Here is a 14,885-nt window from a genome sequence, read left to right as displayed (position 1 = left end):
TTGTGCCAAAGACGCTGGATCTTGATCTCTAGATCCAGGTATTTCACAATCTTTTCATGTTGTTTTTCGTTGACCCTACTGTCGTTGGGTATCGCAATATCAACAATCCACACCTTTTCCGGTTCGACGATGACAATGTCGAGTGTGTTGTGCTGCAGGACTTTGTCTGTTTGTATACAAAAGTCCTACAGTATCTTGGCTTGCTGATTTTTGAGGACTTTTTCAGTTTGATGTTCCCACCAGTTGTTAGAGGTGGGCAAGTCATAATTTTTGCAAATGTTCCAGTGGACCATTAATATTATCATTATGGTAGATTTCACAGCTGCCAGATCTTTAGCTGGTTGTTGGCCTTCATTACAATTCGAGCCTCACCCAGAGGCCTAGGAAGTTGTAATGTATCGGCGTAGTATTCGTGCGGATCCAGCAGGGCTGCCTTCTGAACGTTGTCAATTCGAAGATGTTTCAAGTGCTGTCCTAGTGTTTTTGGGATGGCGCTCAGCGTGTCAATTACCACTGGGACGACCTCAGCTGGTTTGTGCCATAGACGCTGAAGCTCGATTTTCAAATCATGGTATCTAGTGACCTTGTCATGTTCTTTTTCAATGACCCTGCTGTCACCGGGGACTGCTATGTTGATGATGCTCACTTTCTTGTCTTCGATCACGATGATTTCTGGTGTATTGTGTTTCAACACTTTGTTCATTGGGATTTGAAAGTCCCACAGGATCTTGACCTTCTCATTTTCCATTACTTTCTCTGGACAGTGTTCCCACCAGTTCTTAGCTGTTCTTATGTTGTAATTCTTGCATAAATTCCAGTAGATCATCTTGGCCACTGAGTTGTGTCTCCATATACCATATATCCATCTGCACCAAAATCTATTTCACACATTTTTGACACTGCACAAAATTCATATTAGAATAATCTTTGAATTGAAGCAGCAATAATTTTTGTTTGGTACAACTGGCAGGCAGAGCAAAAAGCAAAACTTTGAAGGAATTGTTCTGCCTCTAAAACAACATATAGTTCAGTATGGAAACATCATCATATTACAAGAGCAGATATTCCACAAGTGTATGTGTCTCTTTAATTCTACTTGGAGGACATTTATTCAGATCCTGGAGGGGTCTGTAAGCTAATGGTAAAGGTACAAGGAACTGGTCACTACCGATCCATGGGATGATGTTACATCACAACTAGGTGGACCATGGTTGTGGTGGGTTTTCTGGGCTGCGTGGCCATGGTCTGGTGGATCTTGTTCCTAACATTTCACCTGCATCTGTGGCTGGCATCTTCAGAGGTGTATCACAGAGGGATGTCTGTTACACACTGTGTCCAGTGAGAAGGGAATGATCATGAAAGGCAACTCTTGTAACCACATACACTGAGAAGCTGCTCTCCAAATGTCCTTGGCATTCCAACTCCCAACAGGTTGGGTGCTAACTAGGGTTGAGCAATGCCAAAAATATTTGGTAAAATTTGGATTCAGGCTTATTTGGGCATAAAATTATCTGTATGCCTGAATAAGATGAATATAATATTCTATATACCCTAATATATTCAGATATCTGGAAAAATTCGGGTCCGTCTGATTTGTTTTGGAATTTTTGGTGCTTTTTGGGTTTTGGCCTGCAGGGGGTGATTTTTTAAAGCTAGTGGCACCAAACTTTTAGGGTATCTTCCAGAGACTCTTCTGATGATACCACCACTTTTGGTGATGTTTGGTTCAGGATATCCAAAGTTATGAACCCCCAAAGGGGGTGCCCCATCCTCCATTGTTTCCAATGGCTTCTAACAAGAGATCCCCGTGCCTTATGACTATGCCCAGAGACTTCCAACAGCCCAGTTGCTCTCTGCTGCTCAGTAAAATAGCGGAGGAAAGGGAGGGGAATACATATCATATTGACCACCAGAAGTGATGCCACAGTGTTGGTGAGAAAACTGTTTGCTTGTCACTTCCCCCCAAACTCCTGCCAGTTGCCAATGCTGGGCTGCCAACACAATTATGCAAACTTATCCTATATCTCTTGTATATGAGAGGCTGCTGGCAATGGTTGCAAGATGATGAATTATTGAGCCATTATGCAGTAGGTACATGTTGCATGATGTAGGAAGAGACAGTTGGAGCAGCTAGAGTTTGAAGCAGAGGGTCCTCAGAGGAGAACAACAGAGGAGAACAATTATATTCCCAGTTGGAGGGATATGTCTCTTGGTAGAGGGCATAAAGGCCATTAACAGTCTGCTTTAGAGCTGACAAGGAACATACTGGATCTGAAGTTTTCTTTCTATATAAGTGATAAAATAGTATACAATTTGATCAACAAATCATTGGTTTCGTGCTACCCTGCAGCCTGCTTGATCCCATAAATGTCCAAGCTGAAGGGAGTGTCAGTGTACACTTGATTTTTTTAAAGAAAACATCTTGTTTTCTCCCTATAACACTGTTGCTTATTCATTCTGCCAAACAATACATGTCTTTTGGCCCCACTGCAGCTGCCATTCAGCTCTTTCAATTACATTTTATTCAACTCTGGCTGTGCAATTAACAGGCCTTTTCAAATGTCAGGATTCCCCATTTCACCATCAGCTCCTTCTTGTAATTTAATTTTTCTACTTAAATATTCCATTTGTACCACCCTCCCCTGTTCCCACTGATGCTAATGAAATAATTTATCCTCTGATCAAAGCACTAATTTGTCCCAGAAGACTAAAAAGTCAGCCGATTTTCAATTGAGATTTCTCCCCCTGCTAACGTTGAGGGTGGGAGGAGGGGAAAAAAAAACCATTTTGGTTTTATAATGGTGGCTTGTATCATGAAGAATCACATATATTAAGTTCCTCTTGTTTAGTGAAAATCTTTACAGTACTACATTCCATGTCTAAGTTTCTATCAACATTTCCTGTACTCCCAATCCATAATTCAGAATGTCGGACCTATATAGGCAAAGGCCTCACATTAAGTAAGGAGAATGAATTTCTTGCTTAGAGTTAGCCTGGATGAGGCCTAATTTTCATGTGGTACATCCATGCATTGGGAGTGTGGAAGAGATCAGCAATGAGGTAGCCACAAAGAGGATACAGTCTACAAGTCCACCTTCTGAGATACAACAGTGCCATGATGGTCAATAGCTATAAACTGACCAGCCTCACAAGAAGGTACAACAGGCATGAAGCTATGAAACAAGTGGAATTTTAAGCCTGTTGGTGTGACAGTGTCTCTCCTACCGTAACAAGCTTTGTATTGGAACTCAGTCCTTGAATGGCTTGGCAAACAAGAGAAGAAAGATGCCCTGTACACTATCAAAAAGTGTAGATTATCTGGGGTTTTGCTGAGACCAAGAAATGCTTCAGGGCTTCTTTCCAATTCACTCTTGATGTTATTACACAGTACATAATTTATGACTGCCATGTCAGTTATGATGAATGCTTCATGTTCTACTACTGTGTGTTGTTTATTTAAGAGGAGCAGTTTTCTAGTATACTGTTATTATAACAATTAATATACAAGGTACGGCCACTCATTGATTTTTATTTTTCCACGATTGTAAGGAGAAGGCAAAGGCTTGCTGAAAGACCAGTATGCTCTCGAAGTGTGATTCCCAATGTGATGCCAAGGGGTGTTATGACATCTGACAATGTGCTTCCTGGTAGCCCTTTTTTAAAAATTAACTGTTCAGAATAAAATTCAAAGGGTTTTGAGTGGAAAAGAAACCAATTCCCTCCTCCCAAAATGTCCATGTCATTCTCTGCCAGATAACAACTAGCAAAGGACTGAACTCCTCTTGAGTAGAGGAATCATATTTGCATACCACTAGCTTGGCTATAAATGCAGGGTTTTTATGTCTCCAAGATTGGAAACCTCTCTTTTTGACCCATCAGGAAAGAATACCTCCAGTTTTTTGGGAAACTGAAACCAAACTGCATTTCTTTCCTAAGGGAAAAGCTCATCAACTTCCCTGGTGCAAAACATGTTTCAGAAGAATTCATGAGGTATCATGTTTCCATCTTCAGGTATTTTGAAGCAGTTACCTCCGTCCATGGGAGTTTGCTTAGTTAGAGCTTCCCACTACTTTGAAGAATCTTCTAAAATTATGTGATAGCTCATGCACCTACAGAAGCCAGTTCATTATTGTCTCCCAACCCCATAGAACCCATTTTGACAGCTCCTGCTCCCATGGGTATTCATATTGTGATGGCATCCACTATCTTCTCTCAAAATGTAAAAAACGACTATAGGCTCAATGAGTCTGAGGACCTCTACTCTAAAATATTAAACCATTTTTATAATTTAATATCAAATAAATCCCCTGTAATATGTGAAATTAGAGCATGAAACAAAGGCATCCCTCTAGGACCCTTGGGTCTTTCCGCAGTTCCCCCCCCCTTTGTACTGATAAATACTTTGAAGCTCTTCATATGCTTAGTCAGCTGTGACAGAAGCAGATAGATATCACTACTCTGAATACCTCCCCCCTGATAAAGCATTGGAATAATCATGTTTATCATATGCTTTGATTATTGACCAATCATATCTTTCATTGTACTTTCCTGATTAAAAATAAAGCAAAACAAATAATAGTGTCATAGAAACAAACCAAAAATCACCAATTCTTTCGGGGTATATTTAATTGTGCCCAGATGTGCAGAGGTTCCATCTGGTGAATAACCACAGGACACATCTTAGAATTAGAGATGCCAGCCTGTTGCTGTAGTGAGGCCGGGAACCAACTCACTCAGCCCAGACTGCGCTAGGTTTGATAAGGTGCTCGTCAGGCCCTGGTGTATAGGAGCGACTGGCAGGACCCCTGAGATCCCAGCTGTCACTGTCCCGCTGCCATGGGCCCTAGTCCAAGGGACAAAATAGGAAAAGGGGGCCCCCACCAGGGCAGGTTGGCCTGCAAAGGCCAGACCTGGGCTTTCTAAGTCTGCACCGAGTGCACGGGTGTACTACAACCCGGCCACATCACAGCCAATGGCAGGGCCGTGAAGCTAGGAGTTAATTGCACAGTAACCAAGCAGGGAGTTGATGAAGCCGTGGAGGGGGACCCCTTCCTGCTGTTGGCCCCCCGGCTCCTGAGCTGCGTCCCTTTGGACAGTGGGGGAGGGGTCAGGCACTGTCCATACCCCATGCCCTGAAACATACCGCCTAGTGCAGAGCCCAGATACCCCACTGGTCTGAATGACCAAGGATCCACTCCCTGCTTCCCCCCTGCTAACGCCCACACCACTTGGGTTACCAAACGGCCCCCTGTATGTTTTTTCGGCGCCATCAGCTGACTGAACTACTTCCCAGCAGGGTATCGCTAAGGAGGGAGCTGGATGGCATACCAATTTCGCTACGCCCTTCCCGGGAGGAAAAAAGTGGGAGGAGGATAAACTTGTTCCCACAGGGGAAATGGCTGCTACCACCACTCAAAGTGAGCCTTAACCTCGCACTCTCCATGACCTAGCTCCCCAAAATAGCAACAAGCACCAGTTCAGTTTGCTCCAGGCATCGAAGAAGGCTGGAGAAACTGCGTGTTGCCTAATATAGAGAGAGTGTGCTCCACCCCTTGAAACTCGCGCAATCAGGCTGGGTGTGGCTTGACTGCCCAGCCGGCCCAGGGCACACATGCTCACTGTTCCAGAACTCACCATGTGCCCTGCCCCCTGTCGCAATTACAGCCTAGTTTATTCTAGTGCCGTTATTTATATCATCTCAACCCTAAGTGCAGGGTTAAAAGTACCAGAGCTAGAGATAAAGGTGGAACTACAGCATAGGTCTACTTGTATTCTTCTAGAAAGTTTCCTCTAAAAAAGAGCTAAAAAATGACAAGCATAGCTGAAAAATAGATCTCTGCAGGGATCATTTTGTATTAAAACCAAGACACTTGCTGAAACATCTAAATTGAACAATGAGTGGGTGGGGGAAAAGACAAAATATTTTCATTGCTGAAATCTCTTTACAGAGCCAATAATTATCTCTAGGGTGCTGCCACCTACAGATAGGACTTATGAGATCCTGCTGTGGGCATGTTGTGCCCCCTGCTGGGGAAGAAACATGGGGAAAAAAGACATCTTCTTTAGCTCTAACATTGCCTGCCTAGTTGGCTGCCTTGTAGAAAGATGCTGAAGTAGGATTCATATGTGGGAGCATTTCACACCCAAACTAAGATGCTGTCAGAATTATATTAAGTGAGCAATTAATTTTTCACACAGGGCTAACATACTAAAGGATGGGCCAAAGAATGGAATGTTTAATGTGCTCATCTCCTTTTAAGGTATTATCAGGTGCTATTAACTGCAGGGTACCCTCTCTGTGTGCCAATTTATTTTGAGTTCCTGAGAAAAGAAACTGGCACATACAGGCTGTTGCTCACTATTGCCAACTTCAGAACAATATGACTGCATAAATATTTATTCCACTCTCACCTTCTACCCATTTGTATTGCACACAATAGATTTATATCAATGTTTTTTATGAATGGATCAGATGGTTAAACAGTTTGATTTTCTGTTCTCTTATAATACAAAACTTAAACACTCATACAAATCAGAACTGACTTCACAAAGATCACAGAAATGGCACCTGGGAAAAGCCCTCCACTGAGTGATATGCGACCAGAATTATGCATGGTGAAAATTTATGGATGTAATTGTCTGTGTGTGTGTGTGTGTGTATTCTGGTTTTGGACTAACACTATAATCAGCATTTGTCAGTCAATAGCATTTATCATATTAGCATTCACTTTGAGCAGATTGATCAAACAGGCAGCTCTGCAAAATTTCTAAAACATTCCGATTCAATCTAGAACACTCAATTAACATGAACACCCGAAAGTTCTCTTTACCTTCCCTGCCCAGTGCCAGCAGGCTGAAGACAGCCAAGGGAAACATCCATTTTGGCAGGGTGAACAGACATTAAACTTTAAACCATTTTTTAGTGTGGGTTTTCCAGGCTGAGTGACTGTGATTTGTTAGTTTTTGCTCCTAACATTTTGCCAGCATCCATGGCTGGTGCCTTCACAGATATGTCATGGCAAAATGTGTTTCTGTCCATGGAACATTTTTTTAGTGTTCAAGGAATTTGCTCACAATTTTTGTTCAAATTATAATTTATTTATTTATTGGATTTCTAAACTGCCCTCCCCCTAGTTATAATTTTTAGTTGTAATGTTGGTTCCATTCCACCTACTATTTAAAATTGTACAGCTCAGACACAGGTTTTTCAAATCACCTTTAATTTTGTTTTTAGATACAACTTTCAACAAAGGTGATATTAATACTTCTGCTACATGAATGCATAGGAAATGCTGAGTGGGTCCATAGATTTTGAACTGGTGAACTTGGATAGGCTCAATTTTGAATACAGATTCAAAAATTCCAATATGGCTGAAATAATTTAAAGCTTCCTACTTTAAATATTATAACAATGGTGTTTGATGGCTCCCAGAAATTGAGATATAACCCATCTCAGACCACCTAACAGGAGCTTCCTACTTGAGATCCCTGCACTTAAGAAAAATATTTCTGTAGCCCACTATGGTGACTGAATTTCACAGTACCCAAAGAACTTCACTCACAATTAGCAGCTCAATCCAAAAGGTTCTTTGGAGCTGGCAGGTTTGCACAACTCGCCAGTGCATTTGGCAAATGTGCCAGTGCAGTGGGCAACTTGGGTGACAGGTGGTTGACATGGACCTCTGCAGTGCCTGACTTGGAGGGGTGGCTGGCATTCTGCCCTGCATTGGCATTCAATTGGACACCAGCACAGGAGGGGGGGTTGGGGCATTCCTGGGGGAGGAGCCAATGAAACTCAGCACCCACTCAGACCTTTGGGCTGCGGGTGCCAAAGCTTTCAGCATGCCTGGGAGGTTTGTTGTTTCTCCTGCCTCCCTGTGCCAGCCAAAAGCCCTCTGGAGGCAGGGGGGAGGTGCAGTAGCAGTGCTGCAGCCTGACACCTTGCGCTCTGGATGGGGGTGTCTGTGACTGAAATACTTACAGCAGTGTGATGCATACTTAATTCTTGAAGAATGGATGGAGAAGTTGTGTGGAAGTCACTGTGGCTTCAAGGTACCATTTCTAGTGAGCTAGACTGTCATGTCTTCAAAAAGGTGGGAGAGGAAAATTTTGTGATTGTTATAGGAACTGGGTCTTGGTCTGTCTTATCCAGTTTCAAAACTATTTTCAGGCTTGAGTAATGAGCTTCAAATATAACATGACTGGCTGTCCAGTAGAAAAGATAGCCAATCTAAAAAATAATATGAGCCCCAGTAACAGTAAAAAGCCAGACAGTTTTCACTTTATACTTATCTGGTGGTACAAAATAGATAAAATCCTTGTTCGTATGGCAATGATGTTCTTCTCAGTGTCAGCACACTGAACCTGTGCAACTGTGTATAATTAATTTTAAAAAAACACTGACATTATATTTTGGTTCCTTAACTTCCTCATATTTTTGCCACAAGAGCTGATAAGAGAACTATTTCACATGGCTTATAAATATGCCATGACTGTTTTGTGAGCAATGTGGTCTAAATATCTCATGTAGTTTTTGTGTGTTTCTGGAGAGACAGTAATAACGCTATGAAAAGTCACCATGCTACAATATAGTGCATGGAGTGGTGAAGACTCACATGGAACTGTTTTGACATCACATCTGTTCAATAACTGTTTACACTTCAATGAGATGTTTGTCTAATTAAATAAGGTGAACAAATTGGAGCAGAAGTTCTGGCAAAACAAATTTAACCATAAGATGAGCCAAAATTAAAAAAAAGTATGAAGAACAGATTACTTATAAAACATTAAGACAATAAATGAATAATTCTTTTGAGTTTTTCAAAAGCAGAAAACTGAGAAGGGAGTAAGGGTTCCACCACTTGCATAGCAAACCAGTTCCTCAGGCAAACATTATATTTTGACAGCTGTGATCTCACAAGCCAGGTCTTGGTTCTCCTGGCCTTGCTGCCATCCAAACTGAGCAGCTTTGCAACTGCACAGTAGAAACAGTTTAAAAAGTTTCATCTCTTTCTAACTGGTGGCCACTTTCTCATATGTGCAGTGTTTAAAATGGACTCTCTCCCAGCATTGTCAGTGGTTGAGACATGTAGCAAGATGTAAAAATAATTAAATGATGAGGAGAGAGGAAACTATGACTGCTATAAGGCTACGTAAAAATGTGCGCATAAAAAATAATGTCAACAGCATGGGAGATGAATACCAAACAGTAAAACCTTTTTAAAAATACAGCATTCATTTATAAATAATTGACTGACCTTGTTCACTCTTTATTTATATAATTGGCTGCGCAGTGGTGTGCTGTGAGGACAGGTCTGTGGGGAGTGAAACTAGGGCTGTGTGTGAGAATGTATGCATGAGATGCTGCCAATGGCACAGTTTAAAATATGTGGAAAGTAACCCACTGAACAGACATAGAAGGCAAAACACAGAACAGCACGGCAAGCAAAAAGGAACCATGGCTCATATAGAATCAAATCAAATCAAATCATAGCCCAAGGCTATGTTCCAGCAATGTAATTGACAGAAACAACACTTTAAAAGATAGATTTATCAACAAAATCCTCTGTGATGGTAATATTTGCATGCAACTGTGCTGATTGGAAATGGTCCTACCAGTGAAATATTTGCTGAGTCATTCTTTCCTTCCCTTCCCTTCATCATCTAACTTGCTTGAGCCATAAGCCAAATTCATTTGTGATAGTCTTCCTATTCCACGTTCTGTTTCTAGGAGAGAAAAGACAGCTGGTAATCACCACGGGCCACAGTTGCCACTCGGGGTGAGCAAGGCAGAGTTTTCCTGTTCCGACATCAATGAGGGTGGAAACAGGCGGATGGCCAGGTCGGGCCAGGGCAAGCGCCAGCATGCTGGCTGCCCAAGTGGCCAGTCAGGAAGGGGGAGGGTTGGCCCGAGCCTTTAAAATGCCAAACCCTCCTTTGTGCCGGCCATGTGCTTGGGCCGGCTACCGATTTGCCCATCCACCTCTCCCTAACTTTACCTGGCTTTGTTAATGCATGCTAACTTGTCATAGCCATCGGTGGTTTTGGCGCATGGGTATTGATCTGGAAGGGCCAGGGAAGGGAGCTAGTGAGCTACCCCTTCCCCTCAGGAATGGCGGACAGTGGCAAGGGGCAACCGCCCTGCCAAACAGGGCATCTGGGGAGCACTTCTTGCCAGAAGCTTAATCACTGTGCAGCAGAGCCCCATTGAAAGCGGAGCGGAGCTCCAGTATGGCGCATCTGCCGGCAGGAGCTATTTTGCATTGCCGAGGCGATCAGATCAAGACCCATGTTGCGCCTCATGCTTCTGCTTGATTAATAAAGAATGGCCAATCGATTTACCACAGCCAAAGTGTGATGTGGCTATTGGACAGGGACTTCACCCGGAATGAGTTCCACCCTCGACGGCAACAAAACCTGGTAACATGTCAGGGGAGGGAGAATAAATCAGGCTGTTTAGATTAGACATAGCTCTCATTATGGAAAAAGCTGGACAACGCTTCTCAAAAACTGCTGTATTAGGTAATCATTACTATTTCAAACTGCAGGTGGGAACTAAGGCTGGGAGAGGTAGCCTTGCCTTAGATAACCAAACAATGTCATGAATGATCTAAGGTTTTAATTAGGAACCCACCAATACAAGTTGTTACTGGCCTAACAGGGGAAGGGGTTTTATAAAAGGGATTCTCCACCAGCTGCTAAGAGTGTAACAGCACACATTAAAGTTTTTAAAGGTAGCAAAGGGGAATGAGCACTCAACGTTGGCAGCGAGAGGGGGCCAGGGGAATATTTTAGGCTGTATAATACGGGGAAGGAATTCTGGCAATGAATATTCCACAGAGAAACGCAAGAGTCCAAATTGACTTTTAACGTATTTATATAATTTTGGTTCAACAACACACACACACACAGTAAGGCACAAGAGCACATACATTCAAGTTCTAGTATATAAAAAGGTTTGAAATATAGATGGGAGCATAGAGAGGGAATTGGGAATTGCAGGGTGATACTGAAAATTTCACAGAAGTAGACGAAGTAGAAGGCAGGGATTCCACGCCAGCACAGAAACCCAGTGAAGGACGAATTTGTGTCTCACGCCAACAAGACCAAGGGAGGTTCAAGTTGGCAATGAGCAAGGTGTTGCAGGTGAACTAAACCTTTATAGGGTAGATTGCTCCTTGGCGGGAAAAGGAACCAATCACATTAAGTTTCGTTTCTGCACATCTGTGCTGGGTTAGGGGGTGCTGATCTTGATGAGTCAGCTCACCTATTGCTAACCCCATGACAATAGGGCCAAGATTGCATTGTTAGTCTAAATGAGGAGCTGCTGTAAGGCTTCCATGCAGATTAACCTTTTAAGGTTACTGCCCAAGATATTCAGATTTTAGCTGAGACCTTTGGACCAGGACAAGGCAAGGGGTTTAGGAGAATCATTCCAAAGGAGGGAAATGCAGAGAAGTAAGTATTTGTTGCTGACCTGGGTGGGTGGAGGAAATGCAGTATCTGATGGCAAGGTGGCTTTCCATATCCTTTGTCTTTAACAGTTCCCATAACAAGGTGCGGTAATCAAGCATGCTATTAACTCAAATGAGACCTCCAAGTTGCTAGGAGTAACTCATTATCTTAACTTAGCTTTTGTTAAGGCAGTTCTGACCTTTTGGCTTGTTGTCATGTGACCATGCGGCTACCTACACCCAGAGGAGTGCTTTGGCAACTGGCTTTTTGGCCAATATGTTTCTAAAGCAAAAACATATATAAATAATATTCTGGGTGTGTCAGGGGCCATAACAAAGTTCATTCTCTGCCACTATACTGACTTGGTTTTGAAAATGCTTGTTAGAAAAAATAGTTCTGACATGTTTTGAGCTGTGGATGCGTCTGCATTCCCCCCCCCCCACACACACACACAAAGTTGTGTTATTTGGCTTAGCAATAAGAAACTCTAGCCCTTTTCGCACAGGCCATTTACAGTGGCTCAGGGACAGCAAAAATGCCATCCCTGGGCAGCTGTTAGCACAGGAGGCGCTGCTGGATCACAGTGGCGCCATCCTGGCTGCCCAGGAGCGGCATGAAGCCGCTCCTAATAACCTTGCTTATTGAGCAATGTTATTCTAAAACACCGTCTTCCCATTGGCACGGTGCGAACCGCACCGCTGGGAAGACGGCACTTTCCCCATCCCCTCCACTCACCTCGTTCTCCAGCATGCTCTGGAGGCTGTCAGGGACCCACCCATGCTGCTCTCCGACCTCCAGAGGTCGGAGGGCAGCGTGGGGGGGGGGGCCTGACGCCTCCAGAGCGACGCTGGAGGACAAGGTGAGTGGGGGGACGCAGAAGAGGCAGCTCTGTGCAAAGCCACCTCTTCTGCGCTGGCTTCCCATGCAACTGGCCCCCACCCCTCCACCAGCATAATTTCTGCTGGTGGAGAGACGCCCTTTCTGCTGTGTGGAAAGGGCTTAAAAGTCTTTCTTTCTTTTGGAGATTTCCTTTTCAATTCTGGAGAATTGTATTAAATAATGCTGGGTGTTTACAATTGATTTTTCCACCCACCCAGAACAATAGTGAAACACCAAAATCAATGCAAGCCTCTATAAACACCTACTTTCTCTTATTTGATTGTTTAAGAATGTCACATTACCAAAGAGAGGAAGGACACTTACACATACACACATGCACACAAACTTTTCTCAATGTATTGCTGTCCGAGTGAAGGAACTGACAGCCCACCTTATAACTACCAAAGGAGACAACTAGATATTCTGTATGCTAAAAAAAACATTGGCCATAGCCTTTTATTAAAAACATATTGATTCAAGGTAAGCAGAAGTGTAAGGCACAGCATGGGGGTCTGATCTGTGTGCTGGGCAGCCCAAGTGCTGTCCTCCAGCAAACATGCCTGATTATTCCCTTTGCTGCTAGGGGCACAAGCCATAGTAGCATCTGTCTTCCTGGGGCATGGTTATATGGATACATAGCCCACTCACCCACCTACAGATCAGTCCCCCATGTGCAACCTGCCAAAAGAGCAAGGCCTAAGCCAAAGCTCCCACCAAATGCTTCTCAAACCCCGAGCCAATCACACAATTCACTGCTCCGGCTATGTATCCGTATAACCATGCCCCAGGAAGACAGATGCACCCCCTTCTGCTTGGTAAAGGGGTTCCATTTATGAGAAATGTCCCAGAGTGTGATGCACCTCCCCCCATGCTCCGAAACAAAGCGGAACGCAGCCCTGCAAGTCTTGCTTCTTGCTAAGTCCACCTTCTCAGGGCCATGAATGCCATTCCAGAAGCTTAGACCATTTGGGTAGTCCCCCGACAACCTATGGAAGATAGCATCCAAGTCCGACAGCATATCCTGCATGAGAGCAATCCTGCATGAGAGCAACACCAGGGACATAGGTATAGATTTTTTATGGGGGGTTGGGGTGGGGCCACACCCCACCCAACCCTAGGGCATGGCCACGCCTCCCCAAGCCCTGCCCCTGGCCTAGCGCTTATAAAAGCAGCTCTCCAAGGCCAGGGACGGCAGACTCCCCCGCCCTGCCCTCCCCTGCCCTCCCCTACCCCCCACCAACTGGGCTCCTAGCCGGCAGCTGGCAGTTCCTTCTGCCCTCCCCTCTGGGCAGAGGCATAGAGGGAAAATGGAGCCCGGTGCAAAATCTGAGTTTTACATCCCATTCCCCCCCCCCCTCCGGCAGCCGCTGTGATGCTGGAATCCACCCCCAAACAGCATCGCTTTCAATGGTGTTTAAACTAAAGAGCCCAAATTCTCCTTTTAAATCCACCTTAAAGGAAGAATCTGGGGTCCCCAGTTAAACAACATTGAAAGTGATGCTGTTTTGGGTGGATTATCACCCACCGTGAAACAGCATCACTTTCAATGTGGCGTAGTGGTTAAGAGCAGGTGCATTCTAATCTGGAGGAACCAGGTTTGATTCCTTGCTCTGCCGCTTGAGTTGTGGAGGCTTATCTGGGGAATTTAGATTAGCCTGTGCACTCCCACACACGCCAGCTGGGTGACCTTGAGCTAGTCACAGCTTTTCAGAGCTCTCTCAGCCCCACCCACCTCACAGGGTGTTTGTTGTGAGTGGGGAAGGTCAAGGAGATTGTAAGCCCCTTTGAGTCTCCTACAGGAGAGAAAGGGGGGGTATAAATCCAAACTGTTCTTCTTCTTCTAAACTGAGGACCTCAGATTCTCCCTTTAAATCCATGCCGAAGGGGGTGGATTTAAAAGGAGAATCTGGGGAAATTTGGGGGGTGCCTGCTGTCAGGGGTGCAATTGTTAAGCTAGCAGCACCAAACTCTCAGGGTATCTTTAGGAGACTCTCCTAATCACCATGGTTTGGTGAAGTTTTGTTCAGGGGGTCCAAAGTTATGGACCCTCAAAAGTGTAGCCCCATCTCCTATTACCTCCCATTGGAAACAATGGAGGATGGGGGCACTCCCTTTGGGAGTCCATAACTTTGGACCCCCTGAACCAAAACTTACCAAACCTGGGTAGTATCATTAGGAGGGTCCCCCAAATAATCCCTGAAAGTTTGGTGCTGCTAGCCTAAACAATGCACCCCCTGCAGGCCAAAAACCAAAAAAGTAAAATGTTTTAAAAACCCACAAATGGGGGGGTGGAGCTTCAGACATTAATGGGGGGGTTGAACCCAAGAAACCCCCCCTTACCTACATCCTTGTCTTACACCCTGGCAGATCATTTTCCCCAAGGTGAATGACGAGAGCATGAGAACGTCCAAACCGTTGCACCTTGTTCTGAAGCATTGGCAGCAAAGCACTCCACTTCATCCCTCTAAGACCAAACTATGAGATGCAAACTCCTACTGGAATGCCCAAGTTCCAGTCCCAAACAGATGATGTGACCTAGCGTGAAGGCCAGT

The sequence above is a fragment of the Sphaerodactylus townsendi genome, linkage group LG02, assembly GCF_021028975.2.
Source record: "Sphaerodactylus townsendi isolate TG3544 linkage group LG02, MPM_Stown_v2.3, whole genome shotgun sequence".
Classification (NCBI taxonomy): Eukaryota; Metazoa; Chordata; class Lepidosauria; order Squamata; family Sphaerodactylidae; genus Sphaerodactylus; species Sphaerodactylus townsendi.
Note: the sequence above shows the minus strand (reverse complement) of the source record.